The sequence below is a fragment of the Nothoprocta perdicaria genome, unplaced genomic scaffold (genome assembly GCF_003342845.1).
Source record: "Nothoprocta perdicaria isolate Ctin4 unplaced genomic scaffold, notPer1 scaffold_14, whole genome shotgun sequence".
Taxonomy (NCBI): domain Eukaryota; kingdom Metazoa; phylum Chordata; class Aves; order Tinamiformes; family Tinamidae; genus Nothoprocta; species Nothoprocta perdicaria.
In genome coordinates, this window is record NW_020454538.1 from 5,224,508 (window position 1) to 5,244,700 (window position 20,193).

The 20,193-nt window shown below is 36.9% G+C and overlaps 1 long non-coding RNA gene across 1 annotated transcript in view; it reads right to left on the reverse strand.

Moving 5' to 3' along the window:
• The window catches only part of LOC112943063, a 56,258-nt gene that overhangs the window by 28,197 nt on the left and 7,868 nt on the right, over positions 1–20,193 (reverse strand). The gene's annotated exons all lie outside the window — the stretch shown is intronic.

Sequence of the window (20,193 nt, forward strand, 5' to 3'; positions counted from 1 at the left end):
AAAAAAAAAAAAAAAAAAAAAAAAAAAAAAAAAAAAGAGAGAGAGAGAGAGAAAAAAATCTAAAATCTCCTCATCTCCTCAGAACAGGATTACCTTTCCTTAGGCCCACTCTACTCAAAAACTTTCAGAAATTGTTCTCCTTTTATTTTAAAATATAAGACTGGTAACTAACACACAAGCAGGAGCAGCAACAGCTTCACTGGGAGTTATTCACCCCACCCCAAAACTGAGTTTTTAATTCACTGAGAAACGTGGTTTTCCTTTTTGAACTTTTGAATAAAATATTCAGCAGACCAGATAATATAACTACTCAATAGTTATGGCTGTTGCATCTTCTGGTATTCTTTAAGAAGTTCCTGGTGTTACTCCCCTGAGTAGTGGGTTATTTATACAAAAGGTGCAGCCTCTAGAGAGGCAATTAAAATAAAGCCAAAAAAACCTACCCTGTCCCAGAGGTTAAGGGACAAAGTTCCTGAGAGACAAGGAGCATCTCTTCAAGCCATGTCAGTGGGCACAATAACGATTGATTTCTTACTGCARGGTGGTCCGTAGTGGAGTTATCTGAGCTCTGCACCCATCCTTCAGGCCCCCTGGCCCTCCTGTCTSAATAACCTTCTCTTCCTGTGGTGTCCTCAGCTCGCCTCTGGTCAGGACAGAGAACCTGGCACTGAAGGTGCATTGGTGTTCCAGCTGGCCACCAACACTGAGACAACAATGAAAGGGAGCCTCAGGGCCGCTCAGGGACCAGTTATCAGGCTAGCCTGGAGTAGAATGCAAATATTTTTGAAATTTTTACTGTTTTCATCAGTTTTGATTGAAATTGATCAAAAAGCTAACACATTTGTTAAAAGAAAGAGATGAGGAGAGAGGATGAAGTAACTCGTTTTCCTAGAAAAGTCAGGCAAAAAAGTCCACTTCATTATGCAAAAGCTTAGTAAAATGCCCATCTTTTGGAGGCTAGCAGAACTAGGATGTCTGTGTAGGACTTGGGACCAAAAAGATCATGTACCAATCTCCTAGCAACACTGCTCTGTTCCCTAACCTTATTCTCCTACTGTAACAGTAGGACCCAATAATGGGATTAAGAGTTTTACTGCTCCTAAATTTGACCTAAACTATGCCTGAAATGTTGGCCTTTTTATACTTACATTTGAAAACCAGGCATTTTAGCAAGTCTTTTGTATATGGCAGAGATATAACAAAAGTGAAGTAGGCAGTGAAATAATCACATACTGAAACACTTACTGAGGAAAGGAAACTTTTGGTTTTATAACAAGTCATGAGGCTTAATGAAAGTAAAAATGTGGACAAAATAGTATCTCCAGCCTCAATTTTAATTCCAGACTCTGCTTTTACAATGAAAAGGATGCWAGGATGACCCTACCAGGCCTGGAAGCAGAGTGATACAGTAAACTTCACACATGGAAAGAAAAAGCAGTTGGCTGACTTAGTAAGACCTCTTTCAGAGCTGACATGTGAAATTACAACCTATTCAGTCAAGTAGCAATACTAGAAAACATACATTGGTTGAAGTATTAAGACTGCTTTAATACTAAAGGCATAAAAGGAAGAGTTTGTTCTGGAGCAGCCCCTTGAGAAAATACAGGTTGGAGCGTCTTTTTTGCCAATGTCCAGATGCCCCTAGGTAGGACCTCAAGGATGGCATCTTGAGACGTGCCAACACCCACTGCCTGAYCTACCTCACTGTGCTTTATCAACAAGACTCATTAACGGATATGTTTTAAAATGACCCCAAGCCACCTGAGGGAAGAAAGTCACATGGACTTCCAGCTATAGATCCATAGATCTCCTATAACAAGTCATGATTTTAGCTGTGAAAGCTCTTGATCTGGAAAATATTCTGTTGTTCAGTGGCTTGTCAGCCACACATCCATTAGCCAAAATCTCTAAGCAGAAAGGGCTAAATTCTAAGCTAATGTAGATGTAGCCTAAGAGCTCTGGAGCCAGCCCGCTGGTTGCCAGGAAGAAGGTGGCAAGGTATCGATCAGYAAAGTAGGGATGAGGTTCAGTGCAGGTGAAATGGATCAGAATCGCTTTTATAGATGCTAAGGAAACATGGAGATCGAGTATGAAGTTACTTTCAAGTTGGGTTTAAGAAAAAAAAATCCTAAGCAAATATATTAGGCAGACTTTCTTACTGTATTTTGTAACTCAATACCCAGAGTCATGTTATTAGACTAAACTTTGACAATTAAAAATAGCCTGGAAACATGTATTTCCTGCACAAAAAAGAAAAATATATATAAACAAATTCTCATGAGTTAAATACACTTAAGAAGGTTAGYCTCACTTCCACTGTAGTTCTTTATTGCTGTCTAGACTAGTTAATAAGATTCCTTTAAAATACCTAAAACTAATTTTTAAATTAATGAGCACAAATAACTTCACAAAGTATTATAAATTCATTAAAAATATTAAATACAATTTCTCTTCAGATAACCAAGCTATTAAAGCTCCCATTTGTGAATATTATTAAAAATATATACAAAACCTCATTTTCTATTTGGTTATAGAAGAGCAGATTTAAGCTTTCCAATTAAATAATTCTCATGAGGTTTCTTATGAGGAGACAAAAAAAGAGAGTTTTATAAAACCTATTTTCAGATGAGAAAAAAGATCAGCTATTTTATATGCAAATATAACTGATTTCATTTAATTGTTCCTGAGGGAAGCAGATGATTTGTATGCAAACCTTTTGCCAGCTGGTAGCAACTTCAACCTCCTAATTTTCTTCTCTGAATATTAGTTAATAGCTGCACTTCCATAATGGAAGAGTGCAGTCCTGCAACTAGGTGTGGTAYGAAACACCTGCATTTCTTGGGGAAATGAGCAGAATGTTGAGGTGACTCCCAGGTCTGGGAGCTGCTAACTGCTCCACCTCAGGGAAATGCTCAAGACATTAGAAGGTAAGTAAAATAAAAGAAAATTCCCCCAAGAAGAGACTGCTGTAAGAGGTTAAACGCAAAGCCTATCAGTATGGAATACATTTCAAGCTGGCATGCAGTGACTGAAATGATCATGCTAACATTTCTACATGAATTGTCTTCTGCTAATGTTCAACCACCATGCTGTTACCATGGCAAGTGTCATAAACACATAAATCATCAGCACTGCCAGGCACACAGGCAAGACAAATGATCRACCCTTAGGCACTTCAGCTTCATCTCCACCTTTCGCCTGATGAAGAAAATCCAGCTGGTGCCTTGGAGGGACGGACATTTTTTAAAATGTAKCAACTCAATGCAATCACCAAACTGGTGATCTGCAAGGAGACTCGCCTCAAACTAGCATCACTGGGATTTTGGCTACCTCAGAAGAATTATTTTCTATACTCTCTCACCCTGTTGAATGTCTGTGAATCTCTCAAGATAACACAGTTTTGTCTCTGCTTAATTGATCCATTTTGCAGTTTATATAGAGATTCACATCTCCACTTTATCTAGTCATCTTAMACAGTCTAGATTCTTTATGAACCTCCAAAACCACAGTTCCTCCACGTACTCKTATGTAAAGTCTTAGCTACTACTAGTTTTGAAGTAGCAGAGCACAGTCAAAGGTGGGGACATCCAGTCAACATTTGACCCATTTGCCACACAGCTCCACATCTCCTATTTTGTCTCATGTGCTCTTATGTTAGAAAAATGTATATAAAAAACATTTTTTCACCTGAGTCTGTATGAAGAATTATCTATGTGAAGCTCTAGAAGTCAAGGTACCTGTTGCATTCACCAGTCCTGTGGCTTTGAGACCTGTTCTTCCCTAGATGCAAATTATGGTATTTGGTGGAGGCGACTTAATTTGCATCCAGCTGCTCACATTGGCACCCCAGGCACTGGCAGGCTCTGGGCTGCTCCCACGCACCCTTCAGTCACCAGCCACACTGGTGACTGAAAGCCACACTTTCCTTGCAAGGCAAAGGTTCAAGCATGACTCAGCCACACACAGTCATTCTAGCCTTAAGGAAGCCCTGATGAGTGCTTGGGGGTGTAGTGAGTTTAACACTACAGTAACCAAAGAAACACTCCAGCTGCCAAGTCTATCCCTCCAACCACAGGCAATCATGTCAAAACAGATTCATTGGGCTCTTCTGGTCTGAAGTCCTATTACGCATATTAGGAGGYACAAAATGTTTTTCACTATCTGTGATAAACTCAGAACTTTTCTTTTGTGATTTTTTGTTTTTTAAATCAGTTTTTCATTAAGCCACAAAAGAAGAGTTAACCAGAAAACCTCACAACTGATCTTTTATATTGTTACCCATATAGCCACTTGAAAGAAGTGTACTTTGTAGAGGCATAAAAACATAATGCAACTAATTAAATATTTTTAAACAGGAGATGATATCAAGTATCTCATTTTAAGTTTTTTTAAATATGAAATCAATCAATGAGGGAGAGAAAAGGAGCATATATGTCTAAACAGTCTAAAACTGCATCTTTGACACCAAACTAAAAGGAAAAGGCAAAGTGATAGGAGAGGCATGAGTCTGCTGATTATAATAAGAGACAGAGACACTTCAGAGCTCTACAGCTCTAYCTTCATGCCCACGTCAACACAGAGTGTTGCAGGAAGCTCACATGTTGTCAACAGAAGGAACAGCTAAAGGTAAAGCAAAAGTTTGTTCCAAAGTACTATTTGAATCTGGACATAGAATCTGGACATCTTCCCCAGAAAGACTTATGACTTTCATTCCATGATTGCACATTTCAGAAATGGAACTAACAATGTCTTAAATTGCATATAAAAATAAAGCTTTTTTCTTTTTTTGTTTTTAAATATAACTAAAGTTAAACTGTAGATGCTGTGCATTAAAGATTAATCTCAAAGCATAGCTGRAACATCAGCTGTATCTATGGTTAATGCAGAATGTCCCCACCTCTGTCTCACTCACAACCACCCATCTTACAAGGGACTTGTGCTATGTCGTAACATCATTGCTTTTCAGCTTCCCAATCTATAAACTGAATTCAGAAACTGGCTGAAAACCTTAAATATGGTAGGAAGTTCTCATGTAATCCTATAGAAATAATTATTACTTAWTTTTCAGCAGAACAGATTAGAGAGAGAAAGGTAGAAAATAAATGGTTAAAACTGAAAGATTGAATCCTGCTAAAAAAATGTGTGTAATATCAGCTTCCTGCTTCAAGCATCTTTCCTGAATCTTTTTGGCTCTTTTTTTCTAAAATTGTAACTATCGGCACATCTTTGMTTGAGAAGGTACTTGCTAGTCAGAAGGTAATAACGCACTCGTACCCTAGAGCTATCCAGTTTAGCATGCCAAGTTAAAAGTCATTTAATTCTTATATAATCATAATGACAAATTCATCAAATCATTCCATGTAAATTTTTAATTTTTCACAATGTTGCCAGAATATTGGTTCAGGCTAGTGAAAACGAAACAAAACCAAAAAACAAAACAAAACCCACATGTCCTGATCAGAGACTTAAGGCAAAGAAATTTTGAAGTTGACAGTCAACACAATCTGAAAACTGATAATCACAGAGACCAGATAATGTACGTTGATGGTAATAGATTATCATAATGAATTGTCCTTGGAGTTAAAAATAAATTGTTTGTGAGGAGTTTTAGAATTCAATGAAATATTTATCAATTGAACAGATGTTTCTTCTAACTACTTTATCAAAAGTAACTTAAAATGAAGTGTTATGCATCTTGCAGCAAAGTCTAAGCGCTTTACTTTGGAATTGCTAGATCAATATCAAGTGAAGTGTCCATTAGTCTGATACTACTAGATTAAAAAAAAATCATATATCATTATAGCAATATCAAAGCAGCTATTGATTTTTACCATGACTGCATTGTGAACAATTGCAATGTGATTTTGTTTGCATGTGAATTCAATTTTTAGCAACTACAAGCTCCTTTTCACCATTCAGTTGCCCTCTGTTTACAGTACGGACCGAGATTATCTTTATTCCTTGACTTCCCATAGCTCCTAGGTCAGCACAGGAGCGATAAGAGCAGGAGACAGAGATGCATCTACCACATAACTTCTTTCAGCACATCAGACCTGGGCTGAGTTGTAATGGGGCTCCTGGACACAGGTGTGTGTGGAGGTCTCAGGTGAAGCTGGCCAGGGCCATTAAGGCCCATTAGTGTCCTCAGGACACTAAAATAATGAGAAACCAGCAGGTAAAGCAGAAGATAGACTAGAGAGCTTAGAGATTTGTGAAAGACTTGAGGTGGCTGGAAACAAAACTAGAAGGGATCTAGCTGTGCTTAATGTCATATTGCCTCTCTAAGGCTAGTCCATGATAAACTAACAAGGTGCCAGAAGGTGGTAGAAAGAAGTTCAATAATTGTATAGATTTTTTTTTTATTCAAAATACCAAAATACTTTGGAAATATATCTCCCTTGCTTCTGAGGGTAGCTTGCTTCTGAGAACACCAAGTATTTTTTAAAAAATAGAGAGAGTTTGAATTCAATATATCTGTTCATTTTCAAAAGGTCTAGTAAGAAATGTAAGTCTGCAGGATAGAGCGCTAAGTTTTACTTTTTCCTTAAATGATCTCCTATTGGCTTTTGACAAATCAGAGTAGTCCTTCAGAATTAATATACACTTCCTATCTAGACTTCATTAATCTACCTTCTAGATGAACAATGTCGACCATCAATATTAAAAGCACCTTAAAAAGGACAGAGTTTTATATCTGTAATATACACAGGTGAACAGACACTGAAAGAGGAAATTATCTCACCAAATACAGTGCAGCAGGTCTATGCAAGTAARTGCTATTGGCATGGAAAGGAGCATTTGAGTAGTGAGGTTCTTCCCAAACCCATCAATTTAGCTGCTAAGAAGAAAGGACAATTTTTATATTAATTTCCTTATCTTTACTTTCTCTAGTTTTACTTTTCTCCCTTCTTTTCCTCTGCTGTCTTCAGCAGTTGTCATTTCATGCTGGAAACTCATATCTGCAGCTGATTCACTTTTTGACATGCTCCCCTCTCCTCTTTCCCTATTCCCTTTCTTTTACAACACTTTTCAGCTTTCCTTTCTAATTATTTTGCTGTCTTCTCCCTACCCTCATACATGTTCCTTTCTCAAGTTCTCCTTCCCCTAAAATTGTCACTTTACTGTCACACAATATAGATAATTTACATTTTCCAATACAACATTGATTTAAAAATTCTGGTCTAATTGATTATGTTCTGGTCAAACTCTTAGGTTGAGGTAAATCAGCAAAACCTTTAGATTATTTGCCAGATCTGCTCCAGTCAAATAAACCAGAGTACAAATCCCGCATTGTTTGACACCTGGCTGAACTTTTGCAGAAAGAAATATTTCCTGGTAGCATTGTTACTGTTAGAGTAAGTGTATGAATTACTCTGCCTTAACTACAGGGCAGCCAGGAATAGAAATATAATGTAAACCTTGCATTAAAAGCAGTTCTTCTGTGGAATGAGTTGTAGCAAATCTACAAAAACTTAAAAAGGAGAGAAGAAAGTGCAATGGAGTTGCAGCATTTCTAGTCACCTACAAATTAATTCCATCYAGTCCTAATTAAGATCAATTGCTTTATTTCTAAAGGGGAAACACCAGGGGAGAGGAAGAAAAAAAGTAGTAAGAAAGATCTCTGCAAGCACAGTGCAGTTAATTATTCCTTTTGTGTTATCATTAATATCAAAATGTTACCTTCAGCTATCAAAAGGACAAGGACAAAAGGTAGTTCTCCTAGCTAACCGGCCACGTTGTCCAATACATAAATTTGATACCAAGCATTCTTCCCAACAGTATTTATTTCATTTTCCTTCTGGCATAAGAGAGACTTGCTCCAACAGTTCACTAGTTCAGTAAATAGAGATGCTTGAAAAATATATTCCTAACAGCTTTGGCTCTTATCAGACCACAGCAGCAAACCATAGTACTACTGTGTGTGGGAGGAAAAGTAGTGCTGCTGTGCAGTTCATTAAAAATTGGATGTGTTCAACTCTGACAGGAGAAAATTCCTACACAGCAACATATTCTTATTTAAAGCAAGATAGTAAATTTTCATTTTCAGTTGACATAACCAAAGTCAGAGACTAARTTTTTGTTTCTATAGATGCTGTTCAGTGAGATGCATTTTAAATAAAGCCTTTTGTATATCCCACTTCTTTGCAAAAAAAAAAAAAACCTCTAGAGCTTGATGGTTCCTCTGATGGTTCCTCTACTAGCAGCACTTCTGAACACAGGCAGACATTTAAGAAAGCCTAAGAAAATGGCAGAAAATAAATTCTTTCAAATAATTTAATATCATAATTTAATAAGCTTTCATGATATAAGCTTTGGTCAGGACTAAATTTTAGATTTATTGCAGAAATTACCTAGACTGTTGTCCAGAAAACTCTGTCCCTTACTGGAATGAAAATGCAGGCAAGATTTCAACATTTAAAATGAGAAAAGTGTTTCACAGATAGGGAACAATTTGAACTCAGAGAGAAACAGTCAAGTTTGATCTCTGGCCACGGAAAGCAAGTGCATGTTAAGACCTGTCATTAAGGCTTGGGGCTTCATTCTAGTGAAGAAAAAAGAAAGTCAAATAGCAATGGAAGTACTTGCAACTAAATAACACATCAGTCCCTGAGGATAAACAACAAGATGATAAAAATACTTAGGGTGTATATATTTACTACAGAAACAAACATGGAGCTATGGAAGACTGCAGATAAACTGCATTAACAGCCAAGCCAGGGCCACACACCACCTCTCAGAACAGGAAAGATGGACTCTGAAGGCAAGTTACTGCCAGAATTGCCTCCTGGAAGAGAGGAAAAAAAAATCCTTGACTTATCTCAGTCAGGATACAGACAAATCACAAACAATAGCCTAGAGGGAATAATTGTCCAATTCAACATGTTAGCATCTGCACATTGTAGGGAATAAGTTATGCTTTGTTAGGATTATTCCTTTTGTTCTGTCTTCCCTCTATAGCCATGGGAAACTATTTGACCTTGAGAGGCCTGTCGACTTCTCTAGAAGCCCCTTCCAACCTCATCCATTCTGTAATTCCTCTAAATGACACCTTTGGAATGAAATGACATCCATAGCTTATCCAGAAGTTGGTGAATACTTTTAGCAAGCAAAAATTAAGTGATAGAGAAAGAGACAAATCCTTAGGTGAGATTCCTCAAAGCTTAACTGCTGTCCTGATTAAAAATGCATGCATTATTTTTAATCCAAATGTATTTAGCTTCAAGTAGATAGGACTGTCAGATACCGCTATACCTTTTCTTCTAAAATAGAAAGCCTTATTGTATCATAAATCTTTTTTCTCCTCTGGGTAATTCTAGGCTGCGATCATATTAACCTCCTCATTGCTAAACTTTGCGGCATGTGCTCTTGCTCTCCTCACAAGGCAGATGAGACTCACACCTCAGACTGGTACTGAATTACCGTGAAATACTTAGGAGTTTTACAAATTCCCAGGTATTTATTAAAATACTTCCTCCCCCCCTCAATTCTTAGGGAGGTTTGCTTTCTCTCTTGTCCAATTTGGTGGCTATTTATCAATTATCCAGGCAACCTATGCAGAAAGGCAGCTGCTTGTGGGTGCTGTCAGAGGGACCGGCTGAGCCTTGGGAACAGCAATGACTTCTTGTCCAAGTGGCTCCTTCACCGCAGAAGAGGCACCCACGGAAGGTGGAGGAGCAGGTAATGAGCTTAAGCAGGTTAGGCAAGTCCAATTAGCAGAGTGACTGCCGTAATAGGAGTTTTATTTAAAGGTTAATAGTGTTAATAAATTCATTTATCCTCATAATTAAAAAAAGCCCTACAACTTACAGGAAATTACAAGCAGAGGTTTTTACACCAGTGTGCAGTAACTGAACGTAATGCAAACACATCCTAGTAACATTTTCTAAAGATGTTAAACACATACAGCTCATCCTTCATTATATACGCATGTCCTTGCAGTCCTTTCAAAATATTCTAAAGACATATTGCTTTGAGACTTGACTTTTCAATTTAAAATTTCTAACCACCTTCCTCTAATAAATCCATTTCAGGTGAATAATGCAGATTAATTTGCTGTACAAAATGTAGCTTTTTTTTTTTTTTTTTTAAATCAGTGCAGTGATTGATAGATGTGTCACTTTATAGCTACAGATATACTTGCTTGCTCCCAAAAGGAAGACAGTCAGGATTCACTCAAAAAAAAAAAATAAAATAAAATAAAAGTGCTTCTAGTGTGTTAGAAAAAGAACCCTAGAAGGATGCTTTCAAGCTAAAACTTGCCTCTAAGTATAATTTAAGCTTTTCTTAGGCAGTTGGCTTTCTTTTGGTCTAACAGAGCTGCATTACACCTATACAGCACCAAGTCAAGCAGTTCCAGGTCAGGCCTGARTCCAAATAGAGATCCAGTCACTGGTACCGGTGTGTCACTATCACAATGATGAGAGAAAACTCCATGAGCTTCTAGTTTTTACAGGGTACTAGTACACAGGTGGAATGTAGTCTTCGAAATACATGATTCAAAAGCATTTTGGAAAACTTCTGATATTTTGCATTTAACACCACCACTTTATGCTAGCACGTCACTTCAGAAATCCCATGGCTTTTTGACTGCTAGTACAACAGGTGATATTCTAACAAGGCCACCTGGAAACATTTAAAATACATCTCAGAAGTTGAGTTAAAAATCATTTAAAAATAAAATACAAGATAAAAGAATCACGTTCTTGAAAGAAAGCTATTCTAAATATAATTATTTATATAACATTAAATAGCACCTTCATTCAAAAAAAGTGTAGGGAATGGGTCAGAGAGAAAAGAAAATGCAACCAAAGTTTCTATCTGCTTTTTATATATTGGGGAAAGTTGAAAAATTTGGAAATATCAAAATTGTCATAATTGGTGGGCAGAGCACAGGTGGTGAGGTCAAGCTTCAACACAAGTTCTCATGGCTATGAGAAGCCCATGGTAAATATTTACACATATCAATCTGGAAAGAGCAGCATGACCAGCTAACACAATACGTTGTATATATTCTTACTACACAGCCTCAATAACAACCTTTCTCAACAGCCTTGTGCTCACTACCTTTTATTATTATTATTTCCACAAATTTTAAATCTATTTCAGTCAATTTTTAAACCAATATTTTGTCCTATGGTTTAAGAGAAATTGCAAGCTATACAATTATAAACTTTGTGGAAAATAGCTGTGAATTTCCATTAAAAAGCATGCAAACACTTTGAGGTATGTTCCTTTGAGATATTACTTAGTGACTCAAATTATTTATCCTCCAATTCTCTCTTCTCAAGAGAAAAAATCACTTATAGTAAGCTAAGACATATCAGCTATTTCTATACCTTACCAAGATTAACAAAAACAGTTGAGACTATTCATCTAGWTTSTTTTCTGTTCCTTTTTTAATTACATATTTTGTCTTTTATTCCCTTTATACCTTATATTACTGTTTTGTCTGCTGGAAGGAAAAAACACACTCCACAGACAAGCCAAGTAGATGTGTTGCCAGGGACAACAGTTTCAGACATCAAATACTTTTGAACCACAAACCCTTTTATTACTCTTTATTGAAGGCCATCTCTATGTGGTTATGTTAATTTAAGGCTTTCAGCTAACTCTTCTGAACACAGCAATTGTGTGTTAGCAAACCATATCCTAACAGTTTATCATGGATGAGTAAAGATTAAAGATTGCAAACAGGTTTGTCCTAGTGCTACAGCAGGCAAGTTAAGGCTTAACATAGATTTGTAAAATGGCATGAACTAAAAGAATCATTCTGAAATTACAACTAGAAGGTAACTAAAAGAGAATTAAAGCAACCTGATACCAACTAACAACTTCACCCTATCTACTCAAGGTAAGAGGAAGATTGTCTAACTTCCAAACTTTGGTTTCTTAGTAGCTACCTCAACTCACTCTTCATACTTCATTGCTCTCAATTTAAGCATGGCTCTTTTGCTGAAACTGATGGAACTTTTATGATTCATATTTGCTGAAATCTTATGGATGTATATAATTTAATTGCCCTATAGTATGAAAAATCCAGCCAATTAAAAAGAAAGCTTTAAAGGCTAAATGCTCTTTTTGCTTTGTTTGGTACATGCTTTCCACTTTGACATTGATTGAGGGTAAAAATGAGTCAAGTTCCCATCTGAAAGGGAAAGAGTGCAATTGATGGTTTTATGGAATTACACTGTTTTATGTCAACCAAAGACCTGGCTGTTGCTTTCTTTTGCTTTTGTTTACAGTCTATAGATGTACTCTGTGTTTGGTTCAGTCTGATTATAAACTTCTAGGTCATAAACCACTTGTGTTTTGCTCRCTATATGTTGCTAAACACTGTTGATAATCAGTTGTAAAAAATAACAACTGTGGGAAAGTAGCAGAATGCTACAGAGCTTTGAATACCACTTGCTCAAAAAAGTCACAAAATCATTTCAGTCAGGACTTTAAGATTTTATCTTTTAAGAAAAAAATAAGTATCTGACAGCAGCTCTATGAATRCAGAAATACTGAATATCCATAGAAGTACAACTCTGCAAAGCAAAACAGAAAAGACGGCAGCAGAGAGAAGGCAAAGAATATAGAWCATCTCCACAGGTTGTTCTAACATAGGTGTCCTTGTTCTCTTAAGCACCTTCAGAACTGAGATCCAATCTGGATAATCATCAGAGGATGACCTATACCAAAGGGAAGTCCATACTGCATTATCTCGAGATCATCAGTTAGGATATCTGTATATTCAACATATGGTCAAAAGAAGCCCTTTTGCAATGAATCCACATTCTCTGGGGGTGATATCTATGAGAAAACGRCCCAGAAAAGCAGAGCCTCTCTGCAAGAGACCTTGTATATTTACACCTTGTACTTTAAATGATCCTCAGAAACAACTAGGTTGGTCTTCAGATACCTCTCCTTTGAGGAGAGACTTGGGCAGAAGTGCTGCTAAAGCACATCACTGATGTGGCTTTCAGGCACAGCTTGTTCCCAAAAAAGATTTGTAATTTTCTACTTTTGTTGTCAAAACTGAACAATGGAGCCTGGTAAAATCTATTTTTAAAATATTTTAAATACTTCCAGAGGAATCATTATATCTCTAAGCCTTAGCTCAAGAGCAATAAATAATAGTGCAAAGATTCCTTGCTTGCCTTGCAGGACTTTTCCAAAAAAGGACCTTGCTGATCTGTCCTCTTGCTGCAAGATTTGGACCCTCTGTCCCTTGAGTCTGTACACCCTAGAAGGGTCAGGAGCAATGCTCTTAAAACCCTCCACCTTCCAACATTATCAGTGAAGTCAACTGCTACCAGAGGGTTTTGCAAGATGGTGTTGAGACACACATGAAAACACCTCAGATTGAGTAAATAAGGAAAAATGACAGCATCCAAAAGGTGGAAAATAAGGAAATGAGAAAAAAATCACAGTATAATGTTAAGGTTTTTACTACCATCAGYATGAAATGGTGATGGAAAGGTAGGTTTTCAGCAGTGGGTGCGCGCGTGCGCGTGTATACAATGAAAAGTCTGTGAAAGTCAGTCTAGCTGTCAAAATGTGAATATAATATAAGGTAGAGAAAAGGTAGCTTGGGAAAAGGATGGGTTAATATGATAAAATATATCACAATAACACTGAAAAGTGCAGAGCATGCCTTTGTTGGATAACACAATCAGCAGGGAAAGGTTTGTGGAAATGTAATTTGGAAAGAGCTCTGGAAGAAAAAATATGGAAAGTTTAAGATACAAAAAAATTATTTTGTGTCCCTGAAGTAACTTGAACAACCTCTTAGATTCAAAATAATCATAGCAGAACCACCTTGTATATCTTTCTATATCAGTATTGTCTGGACAGATCATGCCTTTCAAATGTACATAGAAAAATCTTATGTTTCAAGTTGTTTTTTCAAAGGAGCTAGTTGAAATGAAATTTCAAAATAGGAAGAAAAAAACCAATTTTACTTTGGCAGAAAGTAATTCTGTAATCCAGACCATACTTGCCTCCATTTGAAAAAGCATCCTAAATGACTGCAAATATAAGCTGGTAGACTAATAACATCCAAAGGAAGCAAACGAATTCTTGATGATAAATAATAAGCAACAGAAAATCGGAAGCTTACATCTGAGTTTTAAGAAAACCACCGGACATGAGATTAGTTAGTTGGTCAAATAGCCTCCCAAAGGAAGCAAAAGAAAGTCCAGTCCATTTTAGATTAAGAACTGGTCTGTTCAACACCTAATTTGAGCATGGACAATGAGAATAACAGAGAAATAGTCTCRTTTTCCAGGTCTCATGCTTTAGTTTCTGGGCTTCACTTGCCAGTTTTCTTTAGTAAACCAGTCACGTCCTGTAGCTAACATCTTGAATGTGCAAGCCATTTAAACATTAGTATACTTATAAAGAAAAAGCCTGAAAATCACTGTTATCTTACTGTCTTTCTAAGTCTTTTAACACCACAGTGCTCATTATTTTTTAAATCTAAGGTTAATCAGATCTACATCACAAGAGATTTTTGGCATTTACATAAAATTTAATTAAAATATCTTATTCATTAAAACATCTTCAGTCCTCCTCCATTAAAAAAGAGATGCATATGAATAACTGCTTTCTGATCACTAACTAAATGATCAAAATTTTAGAAAAGCTTGAAAGAAAATAATCTTTTTCAGCAAAACAACTATAAATTCTTTGCCMCTCAACCAAAACATCTGATGTAGACTAAAACAAAATATTTTCATCTCATTTACTTGGGGTTTATTCTTGTTTTAATTCTTTTTAGAGAAATGTAAAAACAAATGTCATTTTGAAACATATGGCCTTTATCAAACTGTTTGCTTTATTGTTTTTTCCCACAGCCTATCTCTGCTTAGTCAAAATAGTGCCAGGTCAGTGCACACAAAGAGACTTTCCCCTCAGAAAAGGGAGCAATCACAGACTCCKGCATAAGACTTCACCAAGTTTCTTGTCTTAGCTTGATGTCAAGCTTCATCCCATGAATCAAAAGTAKCAAAGTTACTGGGAAATGGAATTGTTTGGCTTTTATCTGAATAAGGACAATAGTGAGATTTTAGAAGCATATCCAGTGATGGTAGGGAGAGAATTCCCTCCTCAAGTCTACTGCCAGGAAAATCATGACATTTGCTCCCTAGAGTTGCTATCTGTCATTGCAAGGACCTTAGAGAGAAACCCTTCACATGGTATAGCTCCAGTACATTTTGCAGGTTAATATCTGGCCCTCATGCTACTGAGTTGCTTGGAAAATTCGAAGTCTTCTGCCTGTGGAAGAATAACTAATGAACCAACACAGGTGCATTGCCTGCATTTTACAGGGCTGATTTCATGCAAATACATGCTACTTGCACTGGTTACCCTGTCACAGAGATTCAAAGGCATTACAAGTATATGAGCAGAACATTTTTAAGCACAATAAGACTGTCTAGGGAGTGATCAAGAGATATTTTTCACTGTGCAGCTGAAAATACAGCAAATTAAGAGAAATTTAGGGCCTTCAGAGGARGCTCTGAAGCCTAACAGATGGGCTTCTTCAAAGTTTCATTATTAGTGTAACAGAAGCTATAAATACCAGTGCGTGAATTGAAAAACCAAAACACACACCTGCCAGTCTAAATCCATCAGATACATGGTCAGCTCTCTGCAGCAGAGAAAGTGGAAGAAAATTCTCTGCACATTGAAAGAAACCATCTTAAACACTTCTCTGAGATGAGATGGAAATGTAGTTTTCACTATATAAAAGACTATTAAAAAAGTATGTGAATAATGTCATATATAAAGAAAAATGCAAATATTTTTATACAGAAGCCAGATCTCACAAAAGACATTTTCAAGCAAACCCTTAATTGCTAGGCTTTTCAGTAGTGTGCTTTATCCTCCCTTCCCCACACAACTCACATCTGTGCTTTTGGTTCTCCAATTAATTTTAGCTTGAGACTCACTAGACAGTGGCTGACTGTTTGAGGACTCAGAATGCAAAGTGACAGGGAACCGTACAGAAAAGGCATGTTAACAATGTGAGAAAAATAGAGATACAAATTTACTAAAGGTAGCCAGACACTATCTGAAAACCATAAGCTTCCAAATTACACAAGTCCATGATGACAATCATGCTGCTTCTATATCCTCACCACCTGGACCGCTGCTACATGTGTTGAAGTCTCACCATTAATTGTAGCAGAAAAATAAACCTCCAAAGAGGAAAACCTGCTATATTTGAGAGGACAAAGAGTAAAAGTCAGGGAATAACCAAGTACACTTATACTGGATGATCCTGTGTGTGGGTACAGAGGGTTGTTGACAGAGAACAGGCTGTCCCAGGCTGGGTCCACAGCTTCTGCCAGACCAAGTTTATCCTTTGATAAATTTCTTTTGTGCAGGGATTTGCTGTGTTTAATCTCTTAATAGTGTTTTGGAGCTTAAATATGCTAACAGTGGTTCTGTTTGTTCCACTTTGTTTTCTCTTTAGCACTTTTCTCCTGTTCTCCTTGTTTGTCCTTTCCTAAAATCTTGCTATAGCATTGATTGTTAAACCTCTTTTGAAGTCAATAGAAAGTCACCTAGAAAAAGGCAGCTTTTCTGGGGTTTCTCCTACTCTTTCAGAAAAGATTCTCCAATATACTGATTTTTCCACCTCATATTTTGCTATGAAGCTGCAATCACAGCCACTCTGTATAATTCAGGTTCCTTCTTGTGACTGGGGTCTTGAGAAGCCTGGCATTAAATCCTTGCTTTACACATACTCACAGSGTTTGGGTGCAGATCTATTCAGAATAGGGTGGTTCTACAAGAAAAACATTTCATGCTCTAAATCAGCTGAAAACGTCAGTGCAGTGCTGTGCTGGAGCRCTTGCTGGGAGGCTGAAGTCCCTCCAGATAACTCAGTTTCTGATTTGAGCTCACATCCTCCTTGCTCAGCCAGCTTGCTCTTCTCTGTCTGCAAAAGACTCTGCAGGCATCCTCTGCCACCTAGGACATGCCCTTCTCTGGCATGTCCCTCCATATAACAGAAATGGATCTCCCCCTCACCTTTGGAGCTGCTGTAAGGATTGTCACAGTGTAGATTTTTATATACTCAGCTACTACGGTAATATAAATATGATAAAAATCCCATRCAAGTGCTATAAAACTAAATCTTTTAGTCGTCTTAGGAGCCCTGCTTGAGCAGGGGGATTGGACTACATGATCTCTAGAGAACCCTTCCAACCTCAACCATTCCGCAAGTCTGCGATTTATTACTATTGATAAAATTACATTAAAATGCAGTCAAGCCTCACTGAACTGCATACTTTAAAATTTTGTGCTTTATACTATATTACAAAGTTGACTGAGAGTTAGCTGTCTCTAAGTTCTTAGCTTCTCTGCTCCAACTATCACAGGAATGTTTGCACTTCAGTCTCCCTTTCTGGTATGATTATATTCAAGGCTTAATGCATGCCATCGTGCAAGCATTTTTACAAGAATATTGGAGGATGCCACAGGACACCACTCAGCAGGAAAAAAGTATGCTAAATTATTGGCAAGAGATATTTCCAATTCATAGAGATTTATGAGATTCAACTYATTTTACTGCTTATCATTTGTGATAGAAAAAGAAATATATATTCCTTTGCCCTGAATAAACAAGGACCTAGGAATCCAAAGAGAACTGGCCTTTCTAAACTGCGTGGGCTCTGATAAGTTAAAAATACAAGTTACACATTGTTATTCTAGCAGTGGAACACTTTTTACTTTCCCTTTAGCTTTAGATTTTCCCCGGAGTGTATATGGGCATTAAAGACMGTTTTAAATAATAAAATTAAATAATTTTGATTTTTTTATGGCATATCATATATGTTGATGACAGTATTTGCAAAATCCATGAGAATCTGCTCTCTTCAGGAAGAATGTGTATATCAGTACGGTTCCATGTTAARTAACATTAAAGGTATTGAGAGCTTTGTTGATAAGAAAGAGGGTCTTCAGTGGATTTCAGAAATGTGAAAGAACATCCCAGGCAAAGTCAGCTATCTTCAGAGGTCAAACACACTCAGTAAGACTGGTTTGAACCTATCGCACAGCTTGCTGAACAGAATAGAGGGGAAAATATGTGCAAGGCCACTGTCATTTCTCTACCTCTGGAGAACCTACAAAATTTCATTTTAAGTTCATTATTCCTCAGGCTCATGTGTTCCACAATATTCAACAATTGCATGTTCTATAAATCAGTAAATCTTAACGTGATATGAAAATCCCTGGCTGGAGTTTTAAGAGAGCCGCCTGTCTTGTCTTGGCTCTTATCCCTGTTTCCAGATGGTAAAATGCATTTATAGACATTGCAAACATTTCTGCCTAAAACAAACAAATAAACAAAAAAGTTCTAAAAACGCTCCAAGAGCTACAAAATCAAGCAAAAGAAGTTAAGAAATGTGAGAATACAGGGTCAACAGGAAGCCAATTCACAGAGTATCAAAAACTTATACAGCTTGAAATTAGGAGATTTAAATACCATAAACTTGAAACAGTTACTGATTTTAGGTCAARTATACCTTTCTTTGGACAGCTTTTTTCCCCCATTCCTTTTTTTTTTTTTTGCTACAGTGATCTGCTACAGTGATCTTCAAAATGTCTATTTCAAAGAAAGACCTACTACCACAAACTGATGTTAAAATAAAATAAGATTATCTGCAACTTCATCCTCTAGCTGTGTTAATTGGGCTCAATAGGGTTAGTGTCAACATGTTGATTGAGATTTATCAATAATAATCTTGTTCTGCTGCTTTCTTTGCTATGCTTTAGTACTCTATGAATAAAATGCAGAACCAAACCACAAAGGACAGACCATTGGGTCTACTCTCTGGCCTTATTCCACTCAATTTCTTATCTTGTAGGGAATCAAATCTATACACAGGTTTCACAAGAGCCAGCAATAGTATTGATCCCTATCTCCAATTAATGTATTTTGTGGTGAGGTCCCTTAGCCTTCTTCACATTTACATTATACCAGCAGCTCTCAACCAAACAAAACCAAACAAGATTGTAGTCTATGCCATGGAGTGCAGGTTCATCTTGACTTTTCCTTACCTGTCAAGCTGTCTCATTCTTTCACTTATTCAGTGTATTGCTGGGCTCTTTACACCCCCTAATTTTGTTTCATCATCACAAAGACAGCCAAAATCAACTCTGATCGTTAGATGTTCAAGGAACTGCTTTAGGAACCTCCCACCAGCCTGATACCTTCATGGTCTGGAGCTGTTCTTTGTCCATCTTATATTATTTCTATTTTAAATACCTATGTAACTCTTCTTTGCAATTGGAGAAGGCAAACTCACAGCCATACTCAAGACACTCAAGTCAGCTTCAAGACAAATCTTAACCAACTGGGTATACAAACCTGAAGAACCCTTTTTTCCATAATATGTGAAAGTTTGAAAATATGGGCTAATCTGCAGCGGATACATGTACACTTTTTCTCCCCGATATTCTGATACAGAAATACCCTCCTATGTTATTAGTTTTAGCCTTTATGATGCTGAACACAAATTTCCATAATAGCATTGATATATCACTGTCTACAAGTCATTACATGACCAAGTTATTTATGTCTCCAAATATTTACGTATTCCATTTCAACTGGGCACTATTTATCAAGCAAAGGCAATCACTGTGAAACAAAGTCAGTTTTTTGCTTGTGAAGGATGATCCAAATATAAGCACTCTATTCCTTCTGACTATACATTAATCTTCTAGAAAATATAAAGCCTGTCCATTTTCCCAAGCCAGGAACAGCAAAATGATTTTAGACTGTATTTTTAAAGTACTCTGTAGAAAATTGTTCTTTTGAGAAATCTTGATTAAGATATTTAGTGCTGTATGCATATTTCATAGCAGGGCAGATTGCTATTAAATGCACACAAAACCATTATGAGAAAGATAGCATCAAAAACACAGCAGTAATTTATTTGATAACAATCTTGTCTCAGATGGCAGTATGTGCTAGCATTTTACAAGAAAAATAATTTTCCCCCTCTCCGCAAAGACAAGAAAAGTTCATCAAGGGCTTTGAAAAGAATCTGAGGGTAAGAGCGAATTCACTGGTGCCCGGTGCCTTGTTCTGCAAGGACAGCCAGCAACAACCCTAAACCCAACTAGCCCTTCTAAGAAGATTTAACTATTAAGAATTCCAACATGATTCATTTGGAACATCATGTCCACTCT